Here is a 20867-nt window from a genome sequence, read left to right as displayed (position 1 = left end):
CTGCTTCCTTGTCAAACACATAGAAATCATGTATGAAAACTCTCATAAAAGTAGTGAGATATGGATCAAAAGTTTTATATGCTACACCTTGAAACTTTGCTGTCCATTCTTTAACCCAAAATTCATAACAATACTTACAAATGCTCCCCATTCTGTTATAAAAGCAGTCTTATCCATATCATATGGGTGCATTCAAATCATATTATATTCGGAGAAACCATCCAAAAAACTATAGATCTCATGACTTGCTACATCATCCAATAAGGAATTTGTAAATGGAAGATAGATTGGATTTGTTAGTGTTACTGCATTCAATTTTCTATAATCCACACAAGCTCATATATTGCCATTCTTTTTGGGTACTACTATAATAGGTGACAACTAGGTCACTTCATTCATTGGTTTGATGAAGCCAACTCTAAGAAGTCTGTCAATCTCTTCTTTCAACTATTTAGCATGATTTGGATTCGTGGGGTATCTTTTCTACATGATAGGTTTAGCATTTGCCTTCAAATTAATTCTATACTGACATGCCCTTGGATTGAATCCCTTCATGTCAATGAACTCCTAAGGAAAAATATATTGGAATTTTTTGCATAGATGAATCAATTATTGCTTGAAGTCATCCTCAACAATTTCCTACTCTTTGAGAGTCTCCACATAAGTTCCTTTACTTTCCTTAGGACAATCATTGCTTTTTCCATCCAATTTAGTATTCTATTGTATCAAGTCACTGCTTTCCTGTATCAAGTCTTTGTTTCCTTATAGCGGTGAATCTATTGTTGCTTTGCAACAATAATCTCTCTGTATGTAGTGGTAAACTCTTTTCCTGTAGCGGTAAAGTTGCCTCTTGCAATGGTATTGTTGTAAACATATTATATGTAGATAGAATTTTTTCAACATCCACCTAAAAGACCAGTACAATGGTAGGATTAGCATGTAAAAAAAGTTCTTCTTCATCATCTTCAATCTCAGATGCAACATTCGTTATCTGAATAACCAATGGATGGTACTTTAGCTTCAGTACTACTTGATTGACTATAGTTAACTTGACCTCCTTACCACCATGAGGAGTGATTATCGCATCTACACCCTAGTCTTGCTTTTACTTGGATAATCTAAACCATGGCCTTCCTAACAACATATGATATGAATCTCCTAGACCTTCTATGCAAAGGACAACAAACCTTACCTTAACTTCAGCCTTGCAACTCAAATGAGTTGATTCTTTAGGATCCATAAAGGCTAAAGTCTCTGCTAGTAGTTAGCCATTTTGACTTGAAATGGTGCTGGTACAAGTCCCATTAATTTGTGTGAAAGATATAGCTCTTTAGGTATGATGTCTACTCACGAGCCTATGTCTATAATACATCATCAAATTTAATGCCCAAATATTCCACTTGTATGGTTGGCACTGTATAATCCACCACTTCAGACTGTGTGGGGATAATGGCTTGACATTCTGAAATGTAATGGCTATTAGCAACATAGATTTTCCACACTTTTCCTTGATTCAACATAATCTTTGCTAAGAGTTTCTCCTTGAATTATTGAATCAAGTAAAGGATCCATTCTAAAGTTAACTATAAAAGGAAGATTTAGTTAATGCAGCAAATAACTCATAGAAACCTTGAGATTATTCATGATGGTATGAACTTTGTTACTAGCCACTAAATTGCACTCCTCTTAGTGGCATATCTTGCTATTTTTGTGCATATGGCGATTGACTCCCCTGCACCTCATACAATAGATCTGTGGAGTCCAGTTGTTTTGATTCCTTTTTCTTTTGCAACTTCTAAATTTCCTTAGAGGCTACTTCCCTAGTCTTCTCTTAATCATCCCCATTTATCTTATGCTTGGCTTTAGTCCTAGTGATGGCTCTGTGACCTTTGCAGATATTGCTATTAAGACCATTGATGCAGGTGTCGGTGGTTATTGTCCATGGGATAGTCCTATTGGTTGCATTTCTTGTTGCTCTCTCATCTGCATTCCCCTTTAACCCCATGGCATATCCATAAGCTCGTAGTTAGGTCTTGACATATGTCCCTGCCTCTCTGCCAATAATAGCAAGGCCCATGTTGCCTCTACTAGGTATTATTCCACTATCTTGGTTGGTCATTTCCCCATTACTTAGGTGGCTGATCCTTCCTGCCAAAACCTCTAAATCCATGCTGTTGTGCCATCTTATGTATAATTTGATTTACTAGTGTCTTTGGCAGTGTTGTTTGCTATCTTGCATTCTGCACCATTGGATTATACCAGCATTCTCCAGCCTCATGGCCCACCTTCTAACATATGCTGCATGACTTCACATTCCTAGGATTGTTAACAACTTCCATATCCAACTATTTCTTTATTTTCTTCTATAACCTTTTTTCCAAAGCCGTCTTGTCCCCTTTTTCTTTTTCTTTCTTCTTATCTTTAGAATAACTCTTATCCTTCCTAGATTTATTTTTTTACTGCTTTTGCCTCCATCTACTCGTGCCATCATCCAAGTCACTTGATTTGGTATCCGACCCAGAACCTGATTAGGTATCCTCTTCATTGGTCACTCTTGTCCTCAGAATCAGAATCATTAGAACTAGAGTCTGAGGAATCCTTATTATTATTCTTCTTGGATTTGCTCTTGCCAATTCTTTTCTCCACCCATTGCACTGCTTCAGCCAGCACATCTATGGTGTTATTATTGAAACTACTAGCCACCCATCTTGTTTGAAACTGTGCGACATGGCAGTTCAGGTTCTCTTTCTTCTTACCAAAGAACTTAGAAGCCCTGACCTTAGGATTGATTGGTGGGTTTTAATTCATGGCTCTTGGCTTCTTCTTCTTCAACAGAGGTAGAGGATCAAAACTAAGAACTTCTTTGCAGTAGTAATTGCTTTACTCCTAAACAACAATGTACTTCCTTACACCATATGTTGTAATCTCTCTATCACACGATCGGGAGGAGTTGAGTGCTCATTCAAGTTAGGCACTCCATCTTCTATTTTTGGAGAACTTGGAGGAGATTCTATAGATGTAGTAGAAAAATGATACATAGTAGTGGTACCAGAGCAGAGATGTTGATAACTTGGAACTCCTCTCTAAATGGTGGGAATTCCTCTTCATCCAAGGTGCCAATTTCTCTCGCTTCACCACCATCATTTCGCAATAACCCTTGTTGTTGTCCTACCAATAACTCTCTTAACTATTCGGATTTGCTTTAGGTTAGGATGCTATTTGATGGATACAAATAATTTTCTGACATATATGCAGAAATGCAAAGTTAGATCTTTAAATTGCATCATGATGCTTCAGGCATTGTGCCACTACTTTAGGTTGTGACAAAAACTCAGATATATGGCACAAAGAGAGGCATTTTTTGTTACACTTTGATTCCAGAGATAGAGAATAGCATAGGGATGGTTGTATCATCTTGGTTTTGAAATTTTTTGTTGATGTTTTAACACGGAGAAATAGGGAAGCAATGGCGAGATCACCAAAGTGTTTCAGCCCCTAATCAATGCAAAATGTATAATAGGAATGTAGTGTCTCATATGGAGATACATGTCTTTGGTGTAAGCAGTGCGGAGAATACACAATCATGTATATCTAATGACATAGAAACATGAGAATACATACTATAGCACTAATACTCAGAGAATCAGAAACATAAAACAAAGAGAATATGTTGAAAATAGATAGAAATATAGTGAATCATGGTGCCGACTATTAGATCTCATATATCATAATAGGAATCCATCATACGATAGGTTGTGAATATCAGGAATGATCAAAATGTGAATGACACCACAAATACCTCTTCAGGCCACATTGAAAATTGCCTACATGACTATAACTTCATGAGGCATCTAAGGGTTGCCCCTGGCCCAAAAATTTCTGTTGGCCCTAGCTTGACATATTAGTCTTCCCATCTTTGATGACCTTAGTTATATGTTCCTCATTTGTGTAGTAACCACATGCAATCCCAAATGCACGAGCACACCAAATCAACATTGTAATCTACATGTAAAAAAATTGTTGTGCTAAGTTACTCTTTATACTATAGTACCTGTGATCCATGCCTTTGCCACCATAAATACTTCAACATTGCACCCTTCTTTCACACAAAACCCACTATTATGCAGAACTACACTAAAGAAGAGGGGGTGGTATTGATGTCAGCACTTGAACATGAAGCTGCCCATGATATGTGCTACTTCTATAGTGACTCCTTTGTATGCAACAAAAATGCTAGACACATGGATGGTCTAAAATATGTGGCTTAGAGAAGAGGGTGATTCTCTTCCTCTTCTTCACGTTAATGTGATCATTTGGTTGAAAAAGTCTATGTGGACCTACCCTTCCTTGCAAGAGACCTCTATCACATGCAGTGAAGAAAGAGATTGATAAGCTACTAAATGTAGGATTCATTTATGAGATAGAGCACACGAAATGGGTTTCACCCATAGTGATAGTCATGAAAAAGAATGAAAAGTTTCAAGTATGCATAAACTATAAAAAGGTCAACATAACTATAAAGAGAGACAACTACCCATTACTATACACTGAGCACATACTAGAGAGTGGCAAGGAAGGAAGCCTACAGTTTCTTAGATGAATTCTTAGGTTATAACTAAGTGCAAGTCCATTTGGACGAGAGGCACAAGACGACATTTGCCACCAAATGGGGGGTGTTTGCCTACATAGTCATGCCATTTGGGATGACCAATGCCCCTACTACCTTCCAACATCTCATGTGTGCCATCTTTGAGGACATGCTTAAAAATTTGTTGGAGGTATTCATCGATGACTTGTGTGTCCACAGTAACTAGAAGAGCACTTTAGAAAAGCTAGAATAGTCTTTGAACAATATCGGCAATATGGTCTCTCAAAAAACCCCTTAAAGTGCCAGTTTTGGGTGAAGCACGGTTGTATTTTAGGACACGTTGTATCAAGGAATAGGATAGCCATAGACTCCTTGAAAGCTAGGGTGATTGTGGACCTTCCCCCTCTAACCAACTTCAAGGGAGTTCAATGCTTCTTAGGCCGCACAAGGTACTACCGGCAGTTTGTGCTGAACTACACATTGATTGCTAGACCTTTGTACAAGCATTTGAGTGGACCAAAGAATGTCAGCAAGCCTATGAAAGGCTTAAATAGGTTCTATCTTTATCCCCTAACTTAAGAGCCTCAGATTGGTCCATTATCTTCCATGTGCACATAGATGCATCAAAGTTTGCCGTGGGGGCAGTGGTATGCCAACCTAGTGAGCATAACCTTGATTATCCAATGAGTTTTGCTAGCACACAACTCATTGATATGGAAATGGACTATTCCACAATAGAGAGGGAAGGGTTAGCCATGGTGTTTGCTATAAAGAAGTTTAGACATTATGTTCTAGTGACACCCTTTACCTTCTTTGTGGATCATCAAGCATTGCTTTATCTTGTGAACAAACCCTTTGAATATGACACATTGCTTGATGGTTACTTCTACTTTTGGAATTTGACTTCCTTGTGGTAGTGTGCAAAGGTAAACAACACTATATGGTGAATCATATGTTCCACATACCCACAGGTGAAGTGGCTAGATAGGGCATCACTGATGACCTGCTAGATGCACATCTTTTTAAGATATCCAGCAAGAATGAGACTTACTTAGAGTAGACCTCGCACCGTATTAGGCACACGATATAGTCTATATCCTAGAGAATGGATTGCTTAAATGACCCATAGAAAAAGCCAAATTAAAGAGACTAATTTTGAAGATCCAACTCTATCAATTGATTGCTAGTCAATTATATCAGTTATAAAAAAACAAGATGGACTCTTAAAATGAGATGTGTGTGCGAACAAAAAATGCATGATGTGCTTACGAAAGCACATGGTGGGATTGCTGGAGGACATTTTAGTGGAGACACCACATCACACAAGGTGCTTGAATCTCAACTATGGTGGCCTATGCTATTCCGCGATGGAACTAAGTTTGTGAAGCACTATGATGAGTGCCAATATACCAAAGTCTCCACTTGTAAAATGAAAATATAGAGTTGAGCCCAGTGATCACATATCAATCATTTGAGAAATGGGAAATTGACTTCATTAGTCCAATTAGCCTTGTAGCATAGTACTCACAAGCCAAGTACATCATTGTTGCCACACACTATCTCACCAAGTGGGCGGAAGCTCAAGCAACTCGTAAAAATGATGCTAGGTCCTAGACTAAGTTCCTTTGGGAGCAAGTAATCTCATATTTTAGTTGTCCCATAGGGTTGGTTAGTGACCAAGGCACACACTTCATCAATGAAGTGGTTTTTCATTTGTTATCCACCTTCTTAATAATCCACAAGAAATCCTCACGTATTACCCTCAAGCTAATGGCCAAGCTGAATCCATGAACAAGATCTTATTAGTGAATGTCCTAACAAAGGTAGTCTCTGCTTCATGTAGTGACTGGGACAACAAGCTCATGGGAGCTTTATGGGCATATAGGATGGCCTACAAAATGACCAGAGGACAAATCCTATTCAAATTGATCTACGAGAGTGAAGTGATTCTACCAATGGAATTCTTTGTTCCAAGCTCGAGAACAGAAGTCTAGGAGAGATGGGAGGGCAAGGAACTATGGATAAATCATTTGATAGAGCTATAACACTTATCCGAGACTCGTCTCATTGCAATCCATGCCCTAATCTGTGAGAAGGTACAAGGCAAGAGTTGGTTTTAATAAGCACGTTAAACAACAAGACTTCGAGCAAGGAGACCTAGTCTTGTCATACTCTCTTAAGGCAGATAAGCAATATCAATGTAGAACATGCATTATAGAACTCGAAATCTTAGAGGGAGAGAGCATAGGCCTTTTCAACGAAAGTTGTATAAAAAGGTATCACCCTTCGTCACATTCACTCCATGAATCTCCAATGATAGAACCACCGATTAATATGAGAGTTGCAACTACACTGAAATAGAAGATGAGGATGAGGAAGCAATAGCACCAACCTACGTGCATATAACAATGATCGCTCAAAAGGCATGCACCTTTGAGACACTAATTGATGAGGGAGATAACTATAATATCTTATTATACGATCATTGGACCACTATGGGTCAACCCCAATTGTAACCAACCAATGCAAAACTCAGTCCATTTGGGGGGCAGTCCTATGCACTTTTGGGGAAGTGTAAACTAATGGTTTCTATTGAGACTCAAAGCCTACCCATCATATTTTATGTGCTACCTAACAAACAAAGTGTTGGCAAGGAATCACTATTTGGGACACATATTCAAAAAACAAGTTCATTGTAATGTTGACTGCGAATCGCAATGCATCCACCTTGCCATAGGTAATGCTAGAATAGTAATGGCTTTCAGCAAGGGCACCATAGCCACCCAAAATCTTGGAGTGCCACTAGTAGTTAACCCTAGTGTCAACCCTAAGGAGGGGGTAGTGCACCACAACATACACCCATGGTGAAGTTCCACTAGAATATAGAAACCACACCCAAAGCTACATAGCAAACAATCAAGTGGGTCCCCAAGCACAAACCATAGCCTCACAAAATCCAATCATTCAGAACTCATAGTTTTCATGCTTCACACCCTAGAACTAAACAAAGAGGTTGGTGTCACTGTGCTACACAAGTGACTAGGCAGCATCAGGTCCTTAAAGCCTTATTGCGTGGCCAAGGTTACTGTGAAGATAACACCTTAGTATGACCACCCAAACTCACAAGAGGCAAGTATGATCCTCAATATTAGGTTCCAAAAAATAATACCCAAAAACGTAAATCAAAACACGGTAAGAGAAAATCCAAGAGGAAGGGTGCTCAATCCATGAATGCTCCAATGATCTATTGACCAAAAGCTCAATCAATAGTCAATGAGCAACCAATTCTCAACAAACTCCCACCTAATAATTGTGATGTAATCATCACCTCACAATCCGACGAGAAGGCATCTATCTATCAATATTCCAACCCAATCAACTCCTCACACCATGCTCACCAAACCCGATAAGAATCCCAATGTAGAAACACCATGTACCAACTTGTCCAGTCCAACTAAACCAAAGAACCAATAGGCCTTAATCCATCGTAGTAACAATGATCCATTCTTGAAGTGGCTTCCAACATGGCCATGGACACAGGAGATGACTTAGTAACGTGCATTCGATGATTGGACTCAACTTTCACTTTGTTTGCTAGAAGTTACAAATGTTTGAACCTAGGTCTACTTGACGACCACATGGCGAATGAGGTATGTTCCTTACCGTGTTCTTGGGACGAATACGAATTCATCTTCACTAAGGCCTTTGCCATTGTAGAAGAGTTGGTTGCTAATGAAATTTCAAGTGAATAGGCCTTAAGCCAACGCTTAATCATATCCTTCAAGAAAATCAAGATTCCCATGCTACCACAAGAACTTGTTGGGCTCCAATAATTAGTTGAATCTGAGTCCAATTTCTTATGCAAGTGGTATACCTTGTGGATTTCATGGGCACAAGAGGGTTATCAAATCATGACCAATGTGGAGCAATGCCATGCCATTAAGACTTCTAAGTATGACCAAAGATATGTGGCCCTAACTTCATTTAGGGTATTAGCAATGTCAACCCATTAGAAGACAATATCATGCTACATCCATACTTGGATAGGATCCTAACAGAGGAGGAACTCCACATTGCAAGCCGAATCAACTCAGGTGACCTCTTAACCAAACATATTGACTTATATCACACAAGTGGGCATTCGTCCACATGATATGGAATACAATGTGACACTAGAGTATAACCCAAGGTTTTTCAACTAGCTCTTAAAATAGTAAGGCACACCAAGGACACAGTGAAGGCCCTTACACATTTACTTCTACAATCCTAGGAATGATTTTTATCATTTCCAAGGGGGAGGGGGTAAAGTGGAAGGTGAATAAAAAATCAAAATAGAAGTTGAACTTCAAAAAAAAGGATGAATTGAATTTTCTTGTTCTTTTAGTAAAAATTATCCATAAAGTCCTTGCTTGGAATGTGTGGATTGATTAATGTGGAAATTCTCATTTTGTGATTTATACATTTCATCATTTGATAGTGTTCTTTCTAATCACCTTACTCTCTATGCAAGAAATGTCCTTCAAGGAGAACTTGTTTTGGGATATTGTGTATGGTGATAGGAACCCAAATGGCATGGCAGTAGGATAAATCCAACAAGCTTCCATTCTTGGAGGAAGAACACAGGAAATACATCTTAGCCATGGAAATGTGTGCCTTCAACGAGTTGAAATACTACAACATCCATAACCTGCGGGAGCTGGTGACATTGAAAGAGGCAGTCAGGTGGATAATAGAACAATGAAATCTTCCAAAGAAGCACCTAGAGAAGGTGAGCTAGGACATAGATCATAGCAAATGCAATGAGTTCCTAAGACCTTTGATGCCTAGAAGAACACTAGCACAGTGACAATCAGACTAGGAGATGCCACTAGGAGGGTGGAAGAACTTATCTTGGAAGTCGTGGAGAAGGCCTTGGGGTTGGTGAACAAGCTGAAAAAGAGGTTGAAGAGAGATGTCTATGGGATACTGGATAAGAAGAAAGTTTACACAAATGATGGAATCAGCTTGGCTGATATTCTTGATCCCACCATCAGATTGCAAGCAAAGATGGTCCACACCCTCTTCTCGAGTCTAATATATAATGCTCTTATGAATAAAATAGGAGTACCCTTGCTTGAAAGCCTTGTAGCAAATGCCCTAGTAGATGAGCTAAATTGGAATGATTATGTTCTTTTAAAAAATCCAGATATTCACCAAAGTTTTAGCAATAATTCCAAGGAAACAAGAGGAGAGTCTCCAGCTACAACAACGAAGTCAAAGAGGAAAAAACCAACATTCAAGGCATCGATTTAGGGTTTAGAGGGGTGCTAATAATGGCCATAATACAAGAAGTCATGGGAGATATGGAAAGAGAAAAGTAGCGGAGGAGATCCCTAAATGATCACCAAACTAAGAAGATTATGGCTCTCCCACTCAAGTTAGCCCTCTCGCTTCTTTCTCAGCAGGGAATGTGGGGGAGAAAGAATTCAATAGAGTTTAATATAAGGAGGAAGAACAAGTTGTTAAGAAGAGAGAAGCCGACTGCCCCACTCAGTAGCAAAATAAATCTCTTATATAAGGACAATCAACAAATAGTGGGGCTCAAAGCCATCAAGCCAAAGGGAACGAAGAAGAATCACATTGAAAATTCATATAAGGAGAACCAGGTCCACCACCAAAGAAAATAAAGAATTACATAGGGTTGAAGAAGAATCCAGTAAACTTGAAGAGGAGTGCAAAAAGAGACAAGAGAAAGAGGAAGAAAGACCTAGACAAGAGGAGTAGCAGATAGCTCTTGCCATTAGAAGATTAGTGGAGCAACCCTCCCAATCTCAAGAGTTAGCTATGATGAGCTCCACAAGGGAGGATGTACCAAGCACAACTGCTACAACAAAAGAGGTGGGACAAAGACCAGTGGTAGTGGAAGGCAAGGAAAAGGCTCCCCCTATACACAATCCCACTAATCATAGCCTTGATGACCACTTCAATGCAAGGAACTAGTGAAGGAGCGATCAATGAGAGTAATGCCATGGCTTGGGTACAATATTCTGTAAGCAAAGTGCAATAGCTTGCACTTGTACCAAGAGAAGGAGCTCTACTTGTCACATGAACCAAAAGGCTAGCAACTAATGCAAAATCACGCAAAGGACCGAAGGTACCCCACCTTGAAGTATCTACTACTTCAGTGCCCTCAGCCATGCACAATACAAAAGAGTACGACTAGCTGCTGAAAGAGCTTCAAAGCCAATATGACAATATGAATGAAGAAAGAAAGGTTACATTTACTAAATTAGATGAAAAAGGAATGACTTTGCAACCTACCACCTAGAAAAAATGAGGTAGATGACCATAGTAACCAGGGAGGTGATTGCACTAAAAGATGCCTTAAAGGCAAGGCAAGGCAAAGAAAGTCTAGAAGACCTGTATGATGAAGAAAGGGAGAGTTGCATTTCCCTAGAGGCACAATGTGCTCTTGTATCTCAGGATAGAAAATGCCTTGAGGAAGAAGCCAGTAGCTTGAAGTAACAAAGAGAATAGCTATCCAAGGAGCTATAAGAGGCAAAGGCACAAAGTCAGCAGGAAGCAAGGAGAAAGATAGCGGAACTGCATAACCAACATCACACAATAGTACTCCATGAGTAGGCCATCCTAAGGGAATAGTTAGAGAACTATAATTTCCTCATTACTTAGTTTATTTTAATGCGCGTATACATTCCAAAGAAATTTGATTTACGTTACACATAAAAAAAATAGCTCTAATGATGAAAATGACTCTCATTATGAAGATAATAATAATTATTATTGAGGTATTATATGCCAATTCATGGAATAAAGTCTTGGGAGACCCTCCCAAGACTAGCTTATTAAAACTATGTTTGTAGTATAGAACAATAAAAAGAACTAGCCTAGTGGATAGTCACTTGGTAGTTAAGTGCACTTGGGTGATGACATTGTCAGGATGGGTGACCTCCTAGGAAGATTTTCCTACAAGCTAGTGGGAGCTTCTCGCGTTCAATCAACAACGCTAATGAAGCCTTCATAGCCCATTGCCAAGTATGCCAAGGCCAAGATGCTAAGATCTGTGCCTTGGTCGTAAGCCTTGGAGTAACTGCTGCCCGCCGACGACGCGCCATGTAGTGCTCACACATAGATGCATAAATTTTTATCTTTGTGCTACAAAAATGGAGCTTCCTCTCTGATGTCATCAGAAGTGCTAAAAGAAAACGTTCTCTCTTTGTCATCGATGATGTCATCGAAAAATGCTAAAAAGCAAGTGTCCTCTCTTTTACCCCCCCCCCCCCCCCCTCTCCCTTGCAAAACTATAAATTGAGGGCTTGGGGATGACCAGGAAGGGGAACAAGAGCAATCTTAACGAGGATGAGATGTTGATCGAGAAGGAGGAGACTCTATTCCGTGAGACGAAGAGACATCATTCCATTCAACACAAGGAATGGGATACACAAAAGGTCTTCTCATCCTCTTCTACTCTAATCTGAGAAGAGAAGACACTGAAGAACTTTATCCTATTCTATCAATCTGGTTAGAAGTCATACCTCTACTCTCGTCCCTATTCTATCTACTAGAGAGAGAGAAGTGTTGCTCTCCACGAGGCAAGAAGAACCATCCGCAAGGCCTACATCATTGAATCTAGCAATAACCATCATCATCATCGAGAGTCTTACATCCTTGCCAATCGGTATTACTGCCATGTTATTCTTCTTCTACAAATCATATTTCCATCATGGCCTCAAAGAAAAAGAATTCAAAAGTAGAAATCGCGAATGATCCTACTAAAATGGAAGCAACAATTGGAGTTGCGAGCACGGGAGTCACTAACCAAGTCATGGGTGCGGATAACAACCCTTTACCAATTTCGATACCATAGATTTTTTCTAAAAATTTATATTCGAATTCAATAGAAATAAGACGAGTCCCTTAAGAAATATTGCGATCTTAGAGTATTCACTTGGTAAATTATTAGAACATCTTACAGGCTAGAAATTGTTAGGGAAACTACGAAATTCCAGAACTCAAGAGAAATCATGAGGAATTTTTCAAGACGGATTTATTAAGAATAAACCCCGAAGAAATTAGTGAAGGATATAGTTTAATCTAGAAGCTTTGATAGAAGATTTTAAGATAAAAAAATATCTCTAAGTTGAAGAAATGGACTTAAGGCCAAGAAACTTGGTTACAAGAATGTCATTATAAACCTTAAACTAAGAGGTTAGAGACCCCCAAAATCCCTAGGGGAAGAGCTCATTGTGTGGATTTCAAAGGTCAATTGCTACTAGATTAATCATCACTTGAAAGTTGCACGATTGATTGAAGTCATAACTGCTTGAAGACATCAATCTTATTTGTGATTTTCTAGATTAGATCCTAATTGAATTAAGTATCGAAACATATAAAATTTGAGGAGCCCTATACCTCTCCCAAGGATAGGTGCTGAATCCCCATACCAAGAAGGGAGGTTTTTTACCGCCGCGGAAGTATGGATCGAATCCGATGGCGAGAGGTCTCCCAGCAGGGATCGTGTTAAGTAGGAAGTGGTTAAGGTGCCAGGGAGGCTTTGGCTAGTAAATCCTTGGAGCCCCACGAGGAACACTAAGGAAAAGGGAATTTTACTGCAAGAAAATCTATCTTGTAACATCAACAAGCTTTTATTTCATTCTTTTGATCATCAAAACAAAGAAAACAGCAATTCTTCACACAGCATCATAGTAGATATCTCACATGGATTTGATAGAATCAACCATAATCTTCAACATCTTCATAAAATCCATCAATAGAACAAGGAACATAAAATAATACACCATTTTTGAATGGAAATCAATCACATAGTATTCATATTCAATGTCTTTATAGTTTTCTCTCTCAATCTCTCATAGATAGTTACACTGTTTTGATAGAAATTGGCTATCTCTGGCTCTCTCTCTCTCTCTCTCTCTCTCAATAGTACATCCTCTTCTCACTACAATACTCTCATAATGACTCTCAATAATCCTTCTTAGGTCGTGGATACACCTCCCAAGAGATATGTCTGATGTGAAGAGGCACCAGAGCCACTACAGTGTCTCTTCACAACTCACTACTGTCACTGTCACTTCAGTCTTCTCTTTAGTCTTCAGTAGCTGCTTCTTCTATTTGTTTTAGCTCTTTTGAACTTAGATTCATCCTTTCCAAAAGTTAGAAAACTTCTCCAAAGTCACACATATATTCTATAGAACACTTACAGAAGATCTACAGAACAATACAGTATAGGACTAGAGCAGTTACAGAATAGATACAAAACAGAGATAGAGGCTCTACAGAAGGTTTATAGAGGGTTACAGAAGGTCATCAGAACCTCATAACTCATACTAAAACCATTCCAAACTATAAAAAACTATTCAATAAGCTTCCAAAATATTTTAATCTTCATCAATCATCAATCCATACTTCATACAAAAGAAAATCAAAACAAAACAGAAGCTATACAGAACCAATCAGAACCTCAACAGAACCTATCAAAACATCACAGAGCTTCATATTTTCACTAAGAATCATCATGAACTTCCAAAAAATAATCAATATCATCCAAAACACTCTCAAATACTTCCATTAACAACCATATATCACTCTAAATCCATCAAAAATCAATCATTCAGACCTCAAAAACAAGAAAAATCAGTCAAAAATTCAGTCTTTTTCCACTCTCAACATATCCCCACACTTAGAAAGGAAGCATCCTCGCGACCTAAGGAAAAGAAGAATATAAGTTCACTAAAGACCTCATTTTTTATCTTCTTCAGTATCTTCAAGAATCACTCCACCATGACCTCAACTTATCACCTGTATCTCTAGAAAAGAATACTTCTAAAGGAAAACTTCGTTATTCATTAACACATCTGATAAACAATTGAAAGTCATAACAAATTTGTAAAGGATATAAGAGGTTATTCTTCAACTGTCCACCATAAGCTTTCCATCCATCATCACCATCAATAGTTGAAAAGAGCTCTCGAACAAATTATTTAACCAGCACGAACTCATCACATACAATTATTACAATACACACACAGACACTAACACAACCATCTGAATGACACCTCCAAAAAGAGATATATATCATTAAGAATCATCCAAAATACATTGCAAAGGCATCAATGAAGGTGATCCCTTTTGAAGGCTTGGTGATTTTGAAAATGATCCATGGAGAAGGACTCATCCACAAATGTCTTTGGAGGATTTTGAAAGAATTGCAGGCAGCACATCCTTTCTAGCAAAACAAGATATCTGCTAGGTAGACATAGGGCATGAAAATATAGGACATCCAACTGTTGGGAATCAATGTTCACATTGACATTCATACAAAGCTTTGGAATGGCCTTTTGATCGTTATGGGAATGCCTGTGCATATATGCCAGATACCAAGCAAAATGAGCTGTCAATCTCACTGAAGGATCTACAGACTGTGAATATTGGTGAGCAAAATGAAGGTAATTCTGGTATGCTTGACTAGTAGTAGTCCAGTCCCTTGGAATTAGTGGCCAGTTAATCTGTGGTCCCGTGAGAGAATCAGTCGAGCTCCATCCTCTTCTTCTTGGAATCTACTGATCAAATCCATCGTACTCACTAATCAACTGAGGGGGTTGAGAAATAGAAATGGCAGGAGATGGAAGCGGAACAAGTAAAAGAGGATGAAGAGATGGGTAGGCAAAATCATAAAAGGAGGAATAAGCTAAAGGAGTGGCTAAAAATTTAAGCAAATCAATTAGGAAAGGTGTCAATTGATAAACAGAAAAAGTAGAAGGTATAGGGATAGATGGAGAAGGGCATGGCGGAGAAGGGGAAAAGACTCGATCTTCGATGAAAGAACAATAGGTAAATATAGGAAGTTGAGAAGACCCTGAGGTTGGAAAAGGAGAGGTAAGATAGTTGCTGAGTTGGCTTGATAAAGGGAAAGATAAATATCATAGCGATGGGCCATTTGTTGATAATACAATAGGCTAGGAACAGAGGAACCTAAAATAGATAATCTCTAATAGGCATAAAAAAATGATGAATCAAATGGATGGTTCTTGGAAAGATAAGCTAGGAGATCCACCCTCAGTTGGTTAGTGCTTTGCACATAAGTAGAAGCTGTATTCTAACATTGATTCAGGACCATAGAATCAATCATTGAATGCCATGAATTGTCAGGACAAGTAGCCACTTTAGAGAAATAACACTGGAATATGTCATCTATCCTCAACTCCAAATACTTGACATACAAGACAGCTTGCAAAACCACATCCCCCACATACCAAGCCAGATCTACATCATCTGAAATCAATAGATCACCTCGTAGATACATGTAAGATAGCAATATGGTATCCGTCATCACAGAATCTTCAAAAACCATACAAACCACTTCTGTCAGCAAATCAAAAGACCAAGCCCCACTCCAACCATCCTCTGGAAGAGGGAGATCCATCGTTGAAAGCTTCATATAGAAGGCCAACTTCTGCAACTGATAGTGGACAAAGAAAGAATGGTCCGGATGAACATACTCCTAAAAGTGCTCAAATGTAGACCATAACAAATCCATCCGGGATTGCAATCTTTCCACTTTATCTTGAAAGAATGGACACAATGTGGCCTGTCTCTTGAGAACTGCCAAGTCGTGCTTAGAGATAGAAGGAATAATAGGAACATTGGGGCTTGGAGGAACGGACCGTGACTATGCCAGTTGGTCTTGCAACTGCTTAATTAGGGAAGCTTGTGATTCCAATGTATTATGAGCAGTCTGCAAATCTAATAGTTTTGCATCTAAAAGAGTCTGAAACTCTTGAGCTTCTTTGGGCATTCTCTCTTTCTCCTCTGAGACTCTAGTGACCTCTGACTGAGCTTCTGCTAATTGAATCTTCAAAGAAGATATTTCTTCTCTTTGGGTCTCAATCATTTGGGTTTGTTGCTCCATCTGCTTAAACAAATCAGCAAGAGAGTCTTTAGCAGAGGCTAACTCTGAGGTTGCCTTATGCAATTGGTCTTTGGACTGCATTAATTTTTCATAGAAAGAAGCATATAGCTATTGAACACAAGCTGTGACTGAGAGTTCAATCCAACTCTGGATGTCATTACAAAGGAATAGAATGGCATCTCCTTACACTAAACTATTCAGTGAGAAGGGACTGATATTTCCAAAGAACCCTCTCTATGTGCCTTGAATAAATTGTTGCATGTGAGGTAGGCAAGGAGGTCACAGCCAGAGGTAGCAGGAAATGTGACTGAAGGAAGTACTGAGGGAGTTTTATCTACTATACGCTTCAAGCACTTCTGCTGAATAACCAATGGAAGAGGGGAATCAATTTCCTCTATGTCAATAGGTTTTGACTCTTTTGAAGGTGGAGGGGGAGGTATTGGATCAGATGGAGGAGGGTGAAGCACACCCTTCTTAAGGCCTGAGTATGTCAAGAAAGCATATAAGTAGGAACCATAAGTGACATTTGTGACATTCCCTCTGGTCACTTTGACAAAATATTGGTCCATCTTCGTAAGCAGATAAGTACTCCAATCAGTGGCAACCCCTTTTAACACCATTCTGGAAGCTGTGAAGAGTTCTTTGGACAAATAATGAGATGGTGTTTTGGCAGGCATAAACCTGTCTTGGAGGAACTGACAGACAAACTTCCAAAGAGGATCAATGATCGTGGAAAAAGACACTTCAGAAGTGTTAATCACCTTCTTAATATCCAGAATCTCTTTGGTCTTCTTCTGTAACAGCTTAAGAATCTCATCATTGGAGAATAATTGTCTGGCTGTAACAAAGGGTTCTCCTTTGTAGGAAAGAGACAAAGCCTTCTCTAACCCTCGGGGTGTCAACACCATGGAAGCACCATGAACCAGGCCCGACTTCTTACTGTATGATGTAAGAAACTCATCACACAAAGATGGATCATATGGAATCAATGGGAGTGAAGCAGCCATGAAAGTTGCAAGTCCTACTTTTGCTATAGGCTCAAAAGCCAGTAGGGAAGAATAATCCCTACTAATCAACGGGACATACTAAATAGGAGGAGCGTGAGGCGCCATTCAGATGGAAAACACACACACCACAAAACACAGACAATCATAGAGAATGCCTGCAAAACAACCAAAATAGCTATAAAAAAGAAATCAAGCAAAAGAAGTATACACACAAATGTAACTAACCAATTGACCACCCCAAATAACCCACATCCTAGAAAAAATTCGGCATGACCTCTACACATATGCGACCGAAAACTTCATGCGATGCAACAAGCAGTCACCCAATACCCCGTATCAGGCAAAAAAGAGAAAAAACTACAAACCACACCCCTAATCGTAGCACATAAGCAAACCATTATACCTTAAAAACCTAATCAGGACCTAACCATAACAATGGGTGAAATTTCTTAATAAGAAAACGGCGGTTCCTTCTTACAATTTTAATTACAAATTATTAGGGTGAAGCGATGCTTAAACGAAACCCGGACTGCGATACCCAGACTAGATTTCTAAATGCAAATTCATTAATTAGAAATTAATGGTGATATGGAGCGCTTTTTTGCCAGCACGTGCTTTTTTTTATGATGGCTTGCTCATTTTTATTAAAAATTAAAGTGTCTTTGAAGCGCATATAGCACGTGGTAGGTTGAACTTCACAGTCGGCAAGAGAATTATTTTCGTTCTAAACAATTGGTTCCTTCTTCTTGGCATGCGTGACAACAGTAACTTCCAACTCTACCAAATTGGAGGCAGGCTCTTGTGCCTTCTGTTGGCTATCAGTGCCATTGGCCTTGACATGGGCTGGACTTGGACAGTCCTTTGCAGTGTGGCCTCACCTTTGCATTGGCTGCATAAGGGCTGGTAATCCATAGATCGTTTAAGGTTTGGACAATTCGGGGAGATATGACTCTTTTCTCCACACCTATAACATTCCACTTCTGATCTCTGACCATCGCCAGACTGTCGTCCTCTATAACTTTAAGAGAAAAACCTCCTTGGACCGAAATTAGGACCAAATTCCCTAGGCTTTGGTCCAATATCCTGTGTTGTCATTTTGGATTCTAGCAAGTTGAATCTTGCATTTTCATCCTTCTGTCTTCGTTCGTGCATCTCTTTCAGAGAGCAAATATCCTCTGTATGGTTATTCCGCAAACAGTAGGAACAGAAGGCTCCAGTAATGGTTGGTTTTTGGGTATATTCAGTGGCTAAATGTCCTGCTTGATGACACTTTCTGCACCATGTATTAGAGTGCATCACATCTCTTCCAGCTCCCGTAGGGGTGGATATATTGGTAATATTCACCTTCAGCATCTGTAGCTACTCTGTAATCACATCCATAAGCTCTTTCTTGATACTTACAACTGAGTTGGATAAGTAGTCCTTTAGATTTTCACCTCCTAAAGTGCTTGTAGTAGGGTTTTGGGAAGCTTCTGTAATTATTGCATACACTGGTTGGGTTGATCCAGAAGGTCCTCTATTCTAGTTCTGATTCAGAGCTCTTGTTGAAACTTGGGATTGTTGATTCCAGTTGGTAGGGTTCCACTGTTGTTGAGTCGCCATTGGAGGAGCTGTTTGAGGCCACTATTGTTGTGATTGAACCATCATTTGAGGCAGTGTCGTCTGTGGCGACCACAGTGGGTTAGGTGCATTATGCTGCGGCACTGTTTGCATCTGGGGATAGGGGTAGGGAACTGTCCCTGGGACTGCATTTGGTGGGTATACCATTCCTGGCATGGGAGGAGGTAAGACTCCTCTTCCTGTAGTCATTGACAACCTTACTTCAACTTTGTCATACAATCTTGCACCTTCCATTGCAGCTTGCAGATTGACTGGTCTTCTCAATTCCATGAACTTGCAAACTTCTGGTTGTAGGCCTCTTAGAAACACTCCTTTCTGAATGCCTTCGTCCAAATGATGGTTAGTCCATCTCTTCAGGATGGATTCCATTCGCGAGATATAAGCTTCTATTCTTTCTCTAGAGGACTGACTTAGGTTCATGAACTCCTCTCACATCCGCTCTTCAAAACCTTCACGCTTGAATAGTGAGGAAGGCCAACTTCAGGTCGTCCCATGTGCCAAAAGTTCATGCTGCTTGTCTCTCATACTACTAAAATGCCGTGCCCTTGAAAGTGGCAGGGAATATTGCTAACCAATGCTCAGGGGTTCTGGCATTGTTAGCCACACATGCTACCATAAATTCTGCTACATGAAGATTAGGGTCTTCATTGTACTCTCCCTTAAAAACTAGCAATGGGACTACATTTGCTGACCTATCTCATCAATATTTTCAGGACGAGTTTGACTAGGAAGGGGACTTTGAGTCGCCATGGGGACTTCTGTAAAGAGTGCTTTTAGGGCATCAAAGGAGGCTTCTGCCTACGAGCTCGTTCTCAGCTTTGATTTTTGCATTCTCTCTTCTCACGTACCTCTGGACTCGTTCTAATGCTTGCCTCTTGATTGCATCATTCATCAGGGGGTTGGCTCCAACCAGTTGGTTTGTACTCATCATGATAGTATCAGAGAGGGCTTTAGTCTCTGAGGGATTCTCTGGCCAACATCTCTTCCACTTCCTTCTTTTCAACATCCCTAAATTCGGCTTTCAAACCACTACAGAGAGGGAGATATTATGTTCTGAAAGTATCAAAACTTATTCTTCTTAGGATTGTTGTTGTGCCATTATAATAATGCCAGCTTTTGAGGGTTTCAACAGTGTATGTTGTGAAAAACACTCTATCTACCAACTTCTAGTGGGTTGCTAATTGGACAAACAGAAGATTGTTAGTGCACCAAGCATCCCACGTATCTTGCTGTTGAGCATCCACGAACAAATTCCAACACTTTTTCTTCTTGTTTTCGTGAACCTCCAATACCACAACTCCCGAAGCTTCTTCATGATCTCCCACTTGATGATGTCTGGAAACTTCTCAATGAATACTAAATCTTCCATGGATAGTCATTCTCTCTGTTTCTGCTCTTCAATTTGTTTTCAAATAATTTTCCACCATCATGCAAGTTTCTACTGTTTCAATAGGAAGAGGAAACAGTCCACCGCATAGAGCTTGCATCATGATGGTAATATGTTTCTGCCATTGTGGGATGAACTTCTTGTGGAAAGTGGCTTTGATAATGAAAATATCCAATTCTTCAGTGGAAGAAGGAACTTTGCAAACATCCATCGAATTCTTCTCTTCTTGGCAATGCCATTTCCTTCATTTTCAGCCTCTTATGATGCTTGTTGATGGCAAGTTTCCCCGGCTATGCACCAAAATCATGGAGCCCCAAGAGGAACACCAAGGAAAAGGGGATT

The sequence above is a fragment of the Lygodium microphyllum genome, chromosome 22 (assembly GCF_053477565.2).
Source record: "Lygodium microphyllum isolate KBCC chromosome 22, Lygodium_microphyllum_v1.1.10, whole genome shotgun sequence".
Lineage (NCBI taxonomy): Eukaryota > Viridiplantae > Streptophyta > Polypodiopsida > Schizaeales > Lygodiaceae > Lygodium > Lygodium microphyllum.
Note: the sequence above shows the minus strand (reverse complement) of the source record.